We start from the raw sequence: 17081 nt of genomic DNA on the forward strand, positions 1-17081 counted from the left end.
TTTCTCTCAATCTTCCCATTGATATGTAACTGTATATTGGACTACTTAATCATTTGTTACATCATTGTTGTAAAATAACGCTGTGCAATACTATTTATCTGCTACTTCATTAATGTTCAATGTTCACTCACTTTTATAATGCTGGTAGTAACCGTTTCTACCTTGTATATCTACTTATTAGATTTGTATTTTATTAACGTGTGCTTGCCTCTTTATTTATCATCTTAGTCTACTCTTTTATTTGGTCTTTATGTGCACTATTTTTAACAAAGGATGTTGTGTTCATGTCTGAGTTCTGTCACGTCTCTAGGTGGTTGCAGCAGAGCTATTGTGATTATTTCCGGAGATGATCGGCTTCTGTCCTCTGGAGAGGGCTTCAACCTGAGCTGTGAGTTCTCCTGCCTGAGGGCCCACCATGTGGCCCAGCTGTGGAGGAGCGCCCCCCAGGAGGGAGATACCATCTCTGCAGAGGTTTTCTGACCTTGACATTTAATATGGCATGAATTAAGTTTACTTTTGATTATGCAAAACACTTTTAAATGTTGCAGCAATATAAGCTCTCCTGTTGTAAAGGACGATGTTGATAGTTTTGGTTGTTTGTATTGTTACATTTTTATTGTATTTTGTCCAAAGCAACTTATAATATGTGTATTCAACTAGTCTGCCCTCTCTTAATCCAATATTGAGTTGGTTTGGTTTTAGTCAAAGATTTCTTTAATGGAATTGTAAAAACATTTTTCATGCTAAATGACTTTTTTACAAGAAACTTGTGCACAGGTCTAGTAAATAAAACATTTAAACTGTTGATTTCGCACACTTCTTTGTGAAGAACCTCTGTTTTACAGATCTGTTGAAAAAATTACCTTATTTCATTTTTTTAAGAAAGTGTTAGCTGACTTATAATATTTAGTCGAGAACAGTTTTACAGTCAATGATGTGGATGAATTGCGAAAATCATGCAAGCACATCAAATTAATCAAATACGATGTAGTACTTACTTAATTCAATGAAGTGCACGTTGTGTTCATGAATGATGGTATTTGACCTTGACAGATCCAATCCCTGATCAACACGGCATGAACACATGCTTTTCAACACAAACATCAGCAAAAATATGAGCACTTTTAACAATGTGTACCTCCATCTAAAATATCATCAGAGGAAAGGTTCATACAGTCTGAAGTGGTTTAGTTTCTTACCTTACACACTAGCTTTGTGAGCTGTGGTTATCAGACCCCTCCAACACAACGACCCCTCCCCCACAGAGGACAGAACCCTGAAACTACTTGATGTTAAAAAACATCCAGGTCTGGTGCTAAAGTGCATCTCTACAGTAACATCTGTTTTGTCTCATAGGAGAGAATGTCTCTTGTCAACATGAGCTCCGCCCTCCCTGATGTGATCCTGGTTCTGGGGATCCGCTCTGCCACCCCGGCCCACAGCGGGGATTACTTCTGCATGACCGAGCCGCCGGACACCATCAGCCCCATGGTCTCCATCCAGATAGCAGGTTAGGTGACTTGCTTTAAAATGACCGTTTCAACTGAAAGGTGATCGTTAGGAATATATTATACGTTTATAATTAACTGAAATAATGATGTTTGACATAGCAACATTGTTGTTTTGTTAAAATATTAGGACAATCTATTCATATGAACATTTTAAAATGACTTATGTATTTAATAATATTAAACACTTTGTAGCTGTATAGCCTATTGAATGATTAAGCCCTCTCCAGATAACCTGACAACATCCAGCCCGGCCCCCTCCAGCCCCCCCCACTGTGACAGCAGCCAGCAGCACAGCAGGGCCACAGGTGAGAGCGCACTGTGTGTCGGGACTCTGTTTAAGAGTTATGGATTCTCTCAACACATCTAATATCATATTCCATATCTCAACCACAGCCAAATAATAAATACATCCATAGTTCATCCCGTGCCTGGAGTAAGGAACGTAATAAAATAAAATAGTTTTAGAGATTTAAAAGAGGAAACAATGTCAGCCTGCCTGAGCTGCCGGGAAAGTAAAGGCTGTCCCTCCCGATGAAAGTTAAGATTTGGGAACAATCAGTACGGCCCTGCCAGAGGACCTCAGCAGTGTTCAGCTCACAGAGATTTTAGGCATGCAAGGCTTTAACAAAGAGTAGTAAAAACGAACATGTTACACATATGTAGGTAACAAGTGAAGGGCAGCAAGGATTGATATGATGTAGTAACTTCTGTTAAAAACCTGGCAGTGTTTTGTACAAGTTGCAGGATTTGGACGTCTCTGGCCCATTGGACCAGAAAAAGATCCAGAATGCTGCACTGTGTCAAGGGGTTAGCAGTCAAGGAACATTAGAATGGATACAGGCCTCTACAGAGTGGTGCAGTGAAGACGTATTTGTGGAGGCCGACCTGGAAGTGTAGCATATCAAGGGCTCCCTCCACAAAAAGCCATGGGATACTATATTGCTTTTTGGAAAATTGCAGTAAATAAGATCTGTGGCAAACACATGTTTATAATACTTATATACTTCATTGCTTGTATTGACTTTGAAATGAGGGAACCGGAAGTGGAAATTCTAACTAATTTCTGTGTTTTGGGACTCATTTCTACAGCTCTCTGATGGTAGCAAACAGTAAGCCAATGCTGACTTTGACCTTTGACCAGAGCAGTGTCAGTGCTGTGTATAAAACCAAACCAGACTGTCAATTTGCAGATTCTAGAGGCAACATAAAAAGACACATTTCTTTCTAAAAAAACGTGGGTAAAAATGTTGGGTAACAGATGGTCCTAAAGTGACTTTAAAGTGACTTAAAACAGAGAGATCCTCCAGAGAGGACTTATTTGTGTTCAAATCAGTTTGAAAGGCAACACTGTCTGCAAGAAAATGATGGAAATCACAGAAACTGAAGTTCCTTCCTGTTGTGTTGTCTGAGAATGTGGTCAAACCACCAATGCATGAGCCTCACAGTGTCATTACAGTTTAGGAGTAAATCAGGACATGTGAAGTAGTTATTTGCCCAGTTTTAAATGTATCCCACGTTTTTGATGGCACTGCTTTGGGGCACCGTCCACTGCTGAGAGTGTGAATTGATTGAAGGAATTACAAATAATTCAAAGGCTTTATTTGTCATATGCACAGCTATAGTGACGTTTTAGCTATTAAAATATTGAGTCTCAGGCTCTTCCAACAATGCGACATACAATATACTTAACATGAAATAAAATAAAATAAAATACATAAAATAGCACAATAGACAATATGGTTCAAGTAAGCTGCAGGAACAGGACACATATGATTTACATAAATCCTAATTAGAAATCAATATTGTGGAGTACAATAAATTCACTATATTGTAATTATATATAAATGTGAACATATGAGGACTATAAACAGATACAAATGGCCCATATGTTATGGGGGCTGATGAGACTAGACTGGGTTAGTTATTCCCATCTCATGTCTCTTCTAATTTCACTTGTTTATGTCTTTTGTCCTATTTTACTCCTTCCTCAAACCCTGCCTCTCTTCATCTCTGTGTATGTTGCAGTTTTGCCTCTGAGAGATTTTATGAAACTAAAATATGCATCCTCTGTCCATGCAGCTCTGCAGGGTCAGCTGTGGTACTGGATCCTGCTGGGGAAAGCTGCCCTCCTCCTCTTCAGTTTGGCCTGCCTCGCTGTGAAATACAAGAGAGCATGAGAAGAAGACGAAGAAGATCTCTCCCCACAGCTGAGATTTGTTTTTAAAACATTATTCCATATTTTAATTCCTGAATTGCTTCTGTCCTCAAATGAAACATTTCTGGATGCCTCTATAGAGTTGATCTTCGTGCTTCCCTGGAGATTGTTAATGTTTTTGTTTGGCTTTATTTGTGTTACATTACATTAATCAAACATGGAAATGGTTTTCAATTCACTCTTCACATCTGAGTGGTTTTGTTTCTTTTTGGTATAAATAAACTTGATGGTAAATAGGGGATCAAATGATCAATTATTTGTATGTTTGTCATTGTATAATGGTGTGTGACCATACTGCATAACATTAATAACAAATCCCAATGCAGAGACAGCAAACAGAGTTTCTCAAAGTAGGTATAAATCATGTGGGAGTAAATGCTACATATATATAATATAGTGTTGTGTCTCGTAAAATCTGTTAAGTTAAAGGGGACCTATCATGCAAAATGCACTTTTGTACGTCTTTTATACATGAATATGTGTCCCCGGTGTTCCAGGGAACTCACCAAGTGTCAGAAAACACAACCCTCTCTATTTTCCTCCATACCCAAATCTCTAAAAACGGGGCTGCAACGGATCTGATAAAAACTGATCCAGATTTGAAAATTCTCTGACGTCAGGAACGAGGAGCTCCGCCTATATGGCCAACTTTCCACCTATCAGGGGAATGAGAGGTTGCCGTGGCATGGTAACAGCATGGTAACAGCATGGTAACATGACGCTCGTGCCTCGCCCCCCTCCTTTGCAGGGGGGCGTGGTCAGCTGCAGCGAATGCAAAGACAGGGTGGAGGAGAGCAAAATAGAGCAAAATGAGGCATGGCTAAAATGCATGATCTGTTTGGTATTTTGAAAAAAGAACTTCACAGACATGTTTTATATAGGTATGGCCCTACAATATATTATTCAAATATAGCATGATAGGTCCACTTTAAGTAAATGTAACACCCTTTTCACCTCGGTTACACTTTTCATTTGCCCTGTACGATGGGCGCTGTAAGTGATGAAAGTGGGGGATGTTGGCTAATCAGGCGCCCGCAGCTCACAGCCAAAGTGCGAGCATGGGAGCGAGAGAGCGAGCGAGGGAGAGAGAGAGAGAGAGGGCGCACCGGTACCGGCGCTGTTGTTATTAGAATCTGGTGCTAGCTGCGCTAACGGATATAAGAAGTAGATGTTTCTACAACCATGGGTGGAGGAGAGCTCTCCTGTCAGACTGAGAGGCTCAGTGAGGTAAAGGACTCTCTGAGTGTTTAGATAGTTCATTTTAGTCTAAGTTATCTCAGTGGGTCTCAAACGTTTTGACCACAAATTATGTAAACACATATTTCCAAGGCACTCCTTTATAATTATTAGGATAAATAAAAACAGGTTTGAAATCATTCCAATGTACACTATAGGACAGTAAACTAAAAATATCGTTTAAAGTTGGAGAGATACAAAAATATGCATAAATAAATAAATGTTAAGGTAAAATAAGATATGAATGAACAACAAAAATAAAATAAGTTACATTTATTTGTTATTGGCTATGGTAGGTTATTGGTTATGTTCATATACTTATTTGATTATTAAAATGTAAACCGATCTTTTTCATATGGGTGTTTTAGAGTTGTACCCCCTAGATCAGGTCTCTAGTAATTGTGTGCTCAAAGTGCACCAGATTGAAGCATTTTACTTTAAAATGTTCAAAAAAATCTTCCCGGGGGGGCATACCCCCGGACCCCCCTAGAGGATGTGACCCCCACCCCCCAATTCAAACATGTTCATACAATACTGAATACATTTGAAGCCATCTTGACGTATATTACCCATGTCAATACGTTTCTGTTTTTGTAGTGTATTTGTCTTTTGTAGAGATTTTTCATTTATTCTTTATATATAAAATCTCGCCTAGGGCCAGTGTTGCCAACTTGGCGACTTTGTCGTTAAATTCGGCGGCTTTCCAAACACTCTGGCTACTTATTTTTGTCAAAAGCGACTAACGACTAATCTAACGACTTGTAATGGTGTTATATGGGACTTTTCTGGTGTTTGGAGACTCACGTATTGTTCTGCAGTTAACGAGCCGCGGGTGCTGCCGTGAGCCCCTCTGCCCTCCCATAGTACTCACAGGCGCTCAGTTGCCTCCCGCAGCAGCTCAGCTGCAGTCAGAGCAGAGAGGAGACAGCCACACTCTCCCGCGTCGAGACCATAGGTCGAGACTGCAAATAAATTGTGCATGCGCCAACTGCCAAGCCGTCCTGGTTTTGAGCCGGATTTAAATGTAAGTCACTTAATCACCTCATCCACTGTGTGTGTGCCTCTCTGACAAGCTAAACATCCACGTAGGTCATCATGTCACAGTCTCTAAGTAAACTGTATTCACAAAAGTACAGAAAGGAGTGGGAATCAAACCCTGAGTTTAAAGGATGGTTGAAGCCATTTATTGGAGATGACACACGGGCATACTGCCTTTATTGTAAGGGAGATTTCTACTTTCTACTTTTTCTAATAGAGACATTTCTGATCTACTGTCGTCTGGATTTACTCTGATGGTTTCAAGTTTTGATCCTTGAAGGGGGTGGAACGTTTTTTTACCGCCATTACAGGATATGCAAATTAGGCGATGACGTCATTTAGGGACTTCTGGTGACTTTTCGGACAGCCAATAGCTACTTTCCTTACTATGGAGTTGGCAACACTGCCTAGGGCAGCAAATTGGCTAGAACCGGCCCTGGTACTAGGCCTCAAGAGCCTTTCTTGTGCTGGCAGACACATAGAAACAAATTGGCGGGGCGCACTTTGCACGAGTACACACTAAAAAATTCCACGCGCTCCGCGCTCACATTATGCCTTGGCACCGGTGCTATGACTCCATCCTAGGGGAAACACTGGTGTAATTTGTGGCACAATTCAAACGGGATCGAAAGATAAGTTTTCTCTCCCCATTGACTTCAATACATCATTTTTCCGAAATAAGGTCCCATGGGTCGGAAGTAGATGGGCGGGACTTCGCCTCTCTATCCTATTGTGGCATAAGCCGTTTTCTACAGGCACATTTTACCGGCATATTTTTCATTATGATTGTAGTTGTGATAGTCGGACATGGCAACTATTGATTCCATCCGATAGCTGCTATAATACAAAACAAAACGTCTGCCTGCTCTCCACAATGATCAATGACAGCGAACGGATGGTCAAAGTAAGGTACAAATAAACAGAATCACACGAAGCCTGGTTAGTGTTGCCTGACTTTATAAAGTGTGTTTTTTTTACAAGTGTGTGGTTGCGTTCTAGTCACTTTGCTCAGCGCTACTGCTTGTTACAACTTTTATTTGCCATACTCGCCATAAATTGTTGATCCCGCCCCTGCCCCCGCCTCCGACGTAAGCGTGACGTATGCGGTTCTTGCTTCTAGTAAGTTATACTGTACTCTAAAAATACAAACATCGGGTCTGGGGCGCTTTCGAAACCTTTTTTAATGCTAGTTTAGGGCCAAAAAGTCATAGAGGATGCGTCAGGGAATGCAACATGGAACATAAAGATGGCCCAAAAGATCCAGAACATCAGAAAGCTGGGGCCTCTTTTTAGTTTTAAATGAAAGGTGCTGGAATAAAGCCACCCTCAAATGATGTGGGTTTTATTCAGTGGCGATGCTGGCAGTATTCTTGGGTTTGCAGAAGGAACATCAAACAAGAAACACTTTTATCTGCTCTGATTTTGTTTCAGTTCTTGAGAGCCTTAACAGCTAGCTCTGCCGGAGGGTCTCTGTGGTCTCGTGCTGACGGCTGCTGGCCTAGCAGCAGGACCAACATCCACACCATCGGAGGACTGGGGGCCCGCACTGAGGGCTAAAAGCACAGCACCAGAGAACCATGCTGGCTGCACATGAGGCCGGCTAGCAAAACAGCTAGCTCGGCCGGAGGATCTCTGTGGGCTCGCGCCGACGGCTGCTGGCCTAGCATCTGGACCAACATCCACACCATCGGAGGACTACGGGATCGCGCCGATGGCTAGCAGCCTAGCGGCAGAAATCCATAAAACACCAGCTAGCTTTGACTGCTCCACTGTCAACAACGGCACCGAGGTAAAGCCTAGAAATCCTGTATTTAAAAAACACCATTGCACAAAAATGTTTCAAACAGTGAATCAAGCTAAAATAGTGTGGGATCCTCGGTGCAAGCCGAAGGGACTATTCAGTGGACATTTACATTTCCGCAGCATCTGCAATAAACATGAACAGCTAGAACATCTCCTCCTTGAGTCCAATATTGACTGTTTGGGAATATCTGAATCTTGGCTAAAACATTCGTCACCATCTTCTATTGTATCTATGTCAGGATATAATGTGTTTAGGAAGGACATACTGAAGGGAAAATGAGGGGGTGTGTTGCTTTATTTGAGGAATACCTTTACTTGTAGGGAGATTGTACTCCCAGCTAATATTGAATTTGATTGTGTTGGTGTGGAAATCAAACTATCTGAGGAAATGTCCCTCACCATGATTTGCCTATATCGACAACCCACCGCTAAGGTGGATTTCTATGACCAGGTAAAACTCCTGCTGAATTCCTGTGACTCCAACAAAGAGCTAATTATTGTAGGAGACTTTAATATCAACTGGAATGACAAACAAAATAGAAAGAGCTTAAAACGGATCATGGATAAATACAACTTAATACAACTAATGGATCAACGGACTAGAATAACCAAAACCTCCAAGACTATGATAGGTTTATTATTTACAAACAAAGCTGACAGAATAGTTAAAACCTACAACTTCCTGACTGGTCTTTCTGACCATAATCTTGTTCTTTTTGCCAGGAAACTCACAAAAAAAAGGTTCATGGCCACACCTAAAACCCCTGCCTTCGGTTCTCGCTTCATCCCCAAAGACCTGCAACAACGTTTTATGGAGGCAGTGAAAATGATTGATTGGGGGGGACACTCTCTCCTCTGAAGACATTGGTGAAAACAGTCATCTGTTTATATCTAAAATTAATGATACAATGTATTCCTTCTCAAGGAGAGGGTGCCTTAGGGACAGGAAGGAACATCATCTTCCCTGGCTGAATCTACAGTGCAGGAATCTCATGAAATCTAGAGACCAACTACTAAAGCAGAGCTTGAAATCCGGACTATCCACTGATAGACAGAAATTCACTCATGCTCGTAACAAGGTAACACAAACAATAAGACAGGCCAAAGCAAACTTTTTCATCAATATAATTGAAGGTGCGAAAGGTAACAGTAAAAATGTTTGACAAATCCTAAATAAACTATTAGGTAAACATACCAAACAGGAAAATAATGTACTAGAATTAAAAATCAATGATGCCCTGATAAAAGACCCTGCAGTGTTGGCCAGCTCTCTAAATGAGTATTTTATAAATAGTGCTCTGGACATTACAAATCTCTTCCCGCCATCTGAGGTCTCACCTAAGGCAATGATGGCCAATTACAGACCAATCAGCATCCTCCCATGTGTCTCTAATGGCGCGTTTCCACTACAGCCCGCAGCCCGGTTTAAGAGGGCTGTGACGTCAGCGGCCCGTTTGTGGTTGCGTTTCCACTTGGCCTAGTACCGGCCGGCGGGTCCTAATTCACAGTTTTTCTGGCCTCATAAAATCGTGGGGCCAGGGCCAGAGACAACGAGGCTGAGTTTGTGACGTCAACGCTCTCGGCTGCTGATTGGTCGGAGAGAATCGTCACAATCTGCGCGCTAGATAATCCATTTTTACAAACAGCATTTTTGTTAACAGAGGAGCTACAACAATGGCAAAGAAAAGCACACCATGGTCGGTCGAGGAAGTGACGACGTCCATTATATTGCAGATGATAAGGTCCAGCGGGTGCTCGACGGGACAACTCGCAATATCAAAGTCTTTCAGGAGGTCTCTACACAGACACTGGCGTTACTGGAGTCTGCATGGTACGTTTTTGCTAACGTTCTGTTATTTGCTTGAAAGCTTTGTGTCCCTATCTGTTCTAAAGCTCACTTCTAACAAATAAGTCTATTTTATCCTTACATTTATGTTCGACAACCCATGATTTTATGGAGCCCCGAAGGCTAGCTAGGCAGATAGCATTAGCGAGAGCTATTGTTTGCTAACACCATATGTGCCATTGTTTACGTTCAGTTTGTCTTTTCTATAGTTGTTGTTGCTATTTATAGTATTGTGCTGCAGTAGTTTGTGGAATTTACAAGTCATGTTTCTGTTCTAGATGATTACATTGGGACTAGCGAGGAGGAACAGTTCCGAACAACGTCCTCTGCATCAACAGCACAAACCGAGGAGGAGACGATCTGGCCCTGCAGGAACGGCAACTGGCCCAGCAGAATCAATGCCATGTCTTATCTTATTGCTTGTTGATAAATAATTGCACCCACCAGCGATCACACAGAAAGATGGCATCATCTAGGCGTCCCTCTGCAGTCAGAAATATCATAAACACCATCGTCCACAAAGCACTGTACAGGGGTTTATGGATTTAAGAGAATATTTATCACAGTGAAACCTTTATCATCTGTTGCAATTAAAGCAAATAAGAGAATAAATACTTGGTTAAATAATACATTTTAACTCTTTAGCAGGACAACTCTGCATACTGTTTGAAATTGAGTTTGCTAGCTTGAGGTCCTCCTCTAAAACATAACATTACATAATGGTATTAAGAATACATGATAAATACATGTAGTAAAAATTACTCAATTGTAATACCCTCGTTGTGCTAGACTCAAACACATTGCTTATATATTTCAAAGAGAAGAGAACAAAATAAAACACCTATACAAAGAGAGCGGTGCACAGCGCTTAATATTTACTTGCACTATATTTCTGTTGATCTGGGTTATTGTGTTGCACTGTTGGAGGAGCCTGTGACCTAAGATGTTCATTGTCATAACTACACTAGCTATGTTCGTATGACAAAATAAAAAACCTTGAACCTTGAGGCTGTGTCTTTCAGACAAACCATCATAATCATATTATTTTATGCTGTGGATACTTTAGCCTCCATCCATGTTAACAATTTTTTACACTTGCATTTATGAATATAGTTCTGTTGTGTTTTACATTTTTGTATTTATGTTTATAGTTTGCTTTGATATTTGCTTCATTTATTAGATTATTATTATTATGGGGGCAGTACTGGTGCTTGAAATTCAAATATTTACTAAATAGTCAATTCTGATAACATTTTTTTGGTTTAAATAATTTGACAAACACATGTATGTGAAAAAGAAAAGATGTATTTATGTTCAATACAATGAATATTTAGGTATTACATTATACATTCTAGGTATTCAGGTGCGCATCAGACCCAAGTAACATGTAATGTAATGTTGACTAACTTATAACGAGCAAAACATTCCGGTTTTTAACATATATTATACAATAATGTCGCTTTCTCACAATGTCCTCAGTATTTATTGCTTTTATCACTGAATAAACATGTATTACATTTTGCAAACATGAAAAAACACATCAGTTTTACACATTTTTAAACACCTTAATTCCTGAATGACAACTTCGCTGTTTTCTGTTCATAATGCCCTCTTTTGAATTCATGTAATGAACGTAGGTTTTCCTCAGGCATCCTGAAGTTCTCCACCCACTTTGTGTGTGAAAGATGGAACAATCACATTCCACCACTCGGTAGCTCGGTCGGTAACTTCTGAAATACACAAACAAAAGCATACATATTTTAATACGTAAAAGTGGTAGCTACAATTAATTAAATACTTGAAATACTTTGGTCGTATAGGGAGCGTGAGCCTAAACACATTGCTAGTTAGCGAACGTTAGCTTACCAAGTAGCATCGTAGTTAGTAGTGATTCGAGTCGTCCTGTAGTCTCTGCGGCGTAGGAGGACTGCCCGAACTCTCGCGTCAGCTTCTTCTATACGTCGCCTCTTTCGAAACAACTCTTGTCTATTTCTTGTGATAATAAACCACACAGCAAAAAACAAGCAAACGATCGCTTTCACATCTTCACATCCTCCATTGTTGTGTCGCATTGAAGATGACGTCACGGCAGTTTTAAGCAGCGTCGCTCCGCCTATACTGCGTTACTATAGATACTACCCCAGTTCCTAAACTGTAATGGAAACGCGCCATAAAGTGAGCTGGTCCTAACGAGGCCAATCGCGGCCCAGCCATACCGAGCGGGGCCGAGCGAGGCCGTATAGTGGAAACGCGGCATAAAGGCCCTGACACACCAGGCAGTCACCAGAGAACTCGCCGACGCCGACACCGACACCGACTGTTGCATCGGCGAGTTCTCCTGCGTCTTGGCCATGTGTCGCACTGGAACACACCGCAAAGACTTCAGCCGAGCACGCACGAACTGCGCATGCGTGAGTGGCAATAACTCTCCTTACCAGCAGGCGGCGGTAGTGTGTATTCGTCATTCAAAATAGGCAACAACCGGAAGACAGAGAAGAAGAACAGACTGTGATATAAACAAACAACAAATAGCGTGTGCGTTCCATTTTCACTCTCGTCCATCGAAAACATGTTTTAGAATATAAAAATACATGAATGATGAAATGAGCACATAAAGTGCAGACATACTATAAAATCACAGTTAATAGACCTGCATCTGATGATCGCAGTGTTCTGGCGGGTGTGTAGTTTATTGAGTCAGCAATGTAGTAATGTATGCAATGTAATAATGGCCACTTCTTGCTAAATTTACATTTCCATGTGATGCTTTTATCCGAGGCGACTCACCATAGGTAAATGAACAGCAGTAGACAGTATCTCATTTACTTAGACACTGTACTTAAGGACAATGTTGAGGTACTTCAGACTAATCCTGCAACTTTATACTGACAAATAAACCGATGAGATGAAAAACCGGACTTGACCAAACAAATCACAGAGCTCTCAGCAGAGGACAGCCGGGGACGCTCCCGCCGATATCAAAGATGTCCCTGCTATGTGTGGGAGGTAAGAGAGGACATTTAAGGGCTATGTTTGATGTCTTTAAGTATCATCTGCTGGGGTTTAGCTGCTGTCCTGTGCCTTCTTAAATCGTTTGTTTACGTCCCTCACTTCCGTTTCGCTTCTCATTTGCATGGCGATTTCAGATAACACACAGGAGCTAGAAGACCCACCTGCTTCTTTTAAATCAGCTGTGTGAGAACATTTCGGGTTCCCTGTGGACTACAATAACGATGGAGTGCGAGTGGTGGATCGGGAGGACGGTGTGTCGGCGTTGGTCGACAGCGGTGCGGTATGCTAATGATAACACCTGGGTAACACACGCCAAACATGCTAAATCATATCAGAAGGCATCACCCAGATTTGCCAATCACCGGAGCCCGGCGAAAGACAACAGCAGTTCAACAGCTTATCCCCGCTGTTTTTAAGAAGCCAATAGACATGCAAGCCGAGAGACCAAAATAAATAACGGAAGCTATTGGCATATATATTTCAACGGCTATGCGCCTTTGAAACACTTTCTTATTATTTATTTTGTAATATTTTCAAGACATTTTTTTCGTTTTACAGCTTATTGAACCTTTTTGTTTGAGATCAGCCATTATAGATACTATGGCCATCTGAGTGTGTGTGGTACTGTTTGTGGTTTGTTTTTAACTGTGTAATACAGTTAATTATTCAAAATGTTAGAGTTCATTATTTTTATACTGAAACTTGCATCACTGTTCAAAAATAAATAACAACAAACCTGGAATTATGCATTTGGGACTTTTTTTTTCGCTTTTTCTTGTTGTACCGAACCCGTACCGAACCGTGACCCCCAAACCGAGGTACATACTTGCGGCTTTCACACCAGCGCTTTTCCCTTTCTAGCTCCTAGCTAGAGCTTTTCTGGTTCAGCTCCGGTTTCCCTTTTCAGCTCCCGCTCTGTTCACACCGCCCAGCTGCCGCTGCTGCGTCATGACGTCACCGTTTACATCGCTGATTTTCTCCCCAACAGAGCTCACAACAACGGGGGGGGGACTGCGTCGGGTCGATGATCGTGTTGCTTTTAATCATACGAAGCCAGATTAAATTAAATAACGACTTCTCCAACCTTATACTTTTCTCCAGAGTGCCGTGGTTCATTGTTTATTAATGTGTTTCAGCGGCATTTACCGACCGCTGCAGTGCTGGCTGCTCTTCCACGGGAGTTTATTCTCCCGTTGGCTCTGGGTTAGCTCACACGGCTCTAAAGTATTCACTGTCTGACTGTCACACAAGCAGCTGATACATATCCCCAGTTCCCCTTAAGTGAATGTGTGTCAGTCTGAATTGACGCTGTTTGGCATCACAACGCTGTTATGAAAGTTTCTCTGGTATAACATGGGTGATGTTAGCATAGCAACCGAAGCTAACCTGACTACTTGCTAAGCCGTTTTCTACAGGCACATTTTACCGGCGTATTTTTCATTATGATTCTACTTGTGATAGTCGGACATGACAACCTGTGCAGCCCATGTATTGATTCCATCCGATAGCTGCTATAATAATAAACAAAACGTCTGCCTGCTCTCCACAATGATCAATAACAGCGAACGGATGGTCAAAGTAAGGTTTCCTGCACGCCTCGACGTAACGGACCGTCCACACAGCAGCGTTAAAAAATCTTGGAACGCTTCTGCCCATTCACTTTGAATGGGGTGACGTCACTTTGCCTCACTTTTCGCCGAACTGCATTGTGGGCAGCAGAGCGGAGATTTTCAGGATTTTCAGGATTCAAAGTTGAGCAATGTTCAACTTTTGAAGCTGAGGTGGAAGCGTCAGCCAATCAAATCCTGTGTATGCAAATCTGACAGTTCAAGCGCTAGCCAATCAAACCGCGTGTATGCTGGGAGAGACATACCGCAGGTCATTTCCTCATATTCCAAAAAATGGAGGAGAAATTAGTGGTAGGGAATCACCCGGTGCTTTATGACCAGTCCCTATTTACCTACCGGGATATAAACCGGAGGAGCCAGGCATGGAGGGAGGTGGCAGAGACAGTGGTAGGTTTTCGCCTGTTTGGGGAGTTTATATCCAGTTTACTTCGGGCTTTTTTGCTTCGTATGTCGGGGGCGGGAGATTCATGTGATTGGTTGTTGGTGCCTTGCTCGCAAAAAATCCCCAAGCTTCAGATACGCCCACCTCCAAGATTTATTTAACGCTGCTGTGTGGACGGGCCGTAAGAGAGACGTAAGCGACGCCGCGTCATAGCTCCGAAGCTCTTGCCTCCAGACCGACCATTTTTTGGAGCTGGAAGTGAACCGCATTCCGGAGCTATGACGCGGCGCCGCTGCGGTGTGAACAGGAAAAAACTGCGCTTTTCCAGCTCCAGCTCCGAGCCGGAGCTGGAAAAGCACCGGTGTGAAAGGGGCAACTGAACCGTGAATTATGTGAACCGTTACACCCAGGGGCGTCGCCTGGGCCTGAAAACATTCGGGGCTTAGCCCACAGTGGCGGCGGCACTAGTGGCATTTTTTACTGCAACACTCCCCACACGCACACACACAGTACAATAAAGGCTCGATAATCAGCTCACGGCATATAGGCAGGGGTAAAGTGGTATTTTTTATGAGTGGGGGGCAGACCTCACCTCCTCTAGGGGGGTCCGGGGGGATGCTCCCCCGGGAAGATTTTTTTTTAAATATTGAAGTTAAAAGCATCAATCTGGTGCACTTTGAGAGCAAAATGAAGAGATCTATGGATACCTCTCTCAACACCCATATGAAACAGAACTGTAAACAGATGTACTTTTTCTTTATGGATATTTTACTAATCACTCCCCTTTTAAACTCTATTCTTGTTTTACTGCCATATAGTATTTCATAACTGTTTTTCCTTTATTCTCTTATTTTTTTTATAACTATAATGATCATATGAAGGTGTGCCGCGGAAATAATCTTTTGAATAATTTGTGACCAAACAGTTTGAGACCCACTGAGATAACTTAGACTAAAGTTAAGTATCTAAACACTCAGAGAGTCCTTTAGCTCACCTGAGTCTCTCAGTCTGAGAGGAGAGGACTCTCCTCCAGCTTGTTGTGGAACAAACAGCTCCTTATGTCCGTTAGTGCAGCTAGCTAACCAGATGCTAACAACAGGTCCCTGCTGGCAGCGGTCCCTCCCTCCCTCCCTCTCTCTCTATCACACTAAATGCGCTATTGCCACACACACACAGAGCCGAGCTTGAATGACACAAGCACACGTTTATTTCCATGCAACTCTCTGATTGGTCTGGTGTCATGCCTCTGTTGCATTCACTGAACACGGGAAATTACAGTGTTGCCGTCCTCTCTTGTGTCATGATGAGGTTCACGTAAAGCACGGTTAATGTATTATATTATTGAGGGAGAATTGTCCGGGGCTACAGAAAAAACATTCGGGGCTAAAGCCCCGGATGCCCAGGCCAGGCGACGCCACTGGTTACACCCCTAATATATATATATATATTTTTTGGGTACCTGGCTGGCGCCCCCTAGCAGCGGCGCGCATATTTCAGCAGCGGCACTGCGCCGCCACTATTTGTATATAGGGGAAACACTGAGGTGTTGTCTTCCTTGATCTCAGGAAGGCTTTTGACACAGTTGACCACCAAGTGCTTCTTACAAAGCTGACTTATTTCAATTTTTCGGCAGATTCAATACAGTGGGTTAAGTCTTACTTATCGAACAGAAAACAGTGTGTTTTGGTCAACGGAGCCAAATCCCCCTACCTTGTCAACCCTGTTGGGGTTCCATTCTTGGACCATTACTGTTTTCACTGTACATTAATGATTTGCCTAATGTATGTCCTGAGTTGAATGTGCAAATGTATGCCGATGATGCGGTCATCTTTGTACATGGGAAAAACACTGAAATGATCTCATCCTGTCTCAAATGCTTTGGACAAGGTTCAACACTGGCTGAACAACATTTGCTTACAGTTTAATGAAAAAAAAACAGTATGCATGATGTTCAGTAAACGACCAGTCAAAATCGAAAGAAAATAGAACTAGTCTCCCACTTCAAGTATCTTGGAGTCATATGGCGCGTTTCCACTACAGCGCGGAGCACGGTTTAAGAGGGCTGTGACGTCAGCGGCCCGTTTTTTGGTTGCGTTTCCACTTGGCCTAGTACCGGCCGGCGGGTCCTAATTCACAGTTTTTCTGGCCTCATAAAATCGTGGGTCTAGGGCCAGAGACAACGAGGCTGAGTCGGGCTGAGTATGCTAAACTAGAGAGAGAATCGCTGGCAAGGGGCTACAACTACAACAAGATGGACATATTTGACCGTGATTTAATTGTAATACACGTTTCAAAATGATGCCGAAGTAACAACATACTGATACCGGTTAGTAAAAACCATGAATTAATGCTTTGACAAGTCTGCAGACAGACGGCAGGCGAAAAACCTTTTAAAATGCGTGTTTTCTAA

The sequence above is a fragment of the Trematomus bernacchii genome, unplaced genomic scaffold (genome assembly GCF_902827165.1).
Source record: "Trematomus bernacchii unplaced genomic scaffold, fTreBer1.1, whole genome shotgun sequence".
NCBI lineage: Eukaryota > Metazoa > Chordata > Actinopteri > Perciformes > Nototheniidae > Trematomus > Trematomus bernacchii.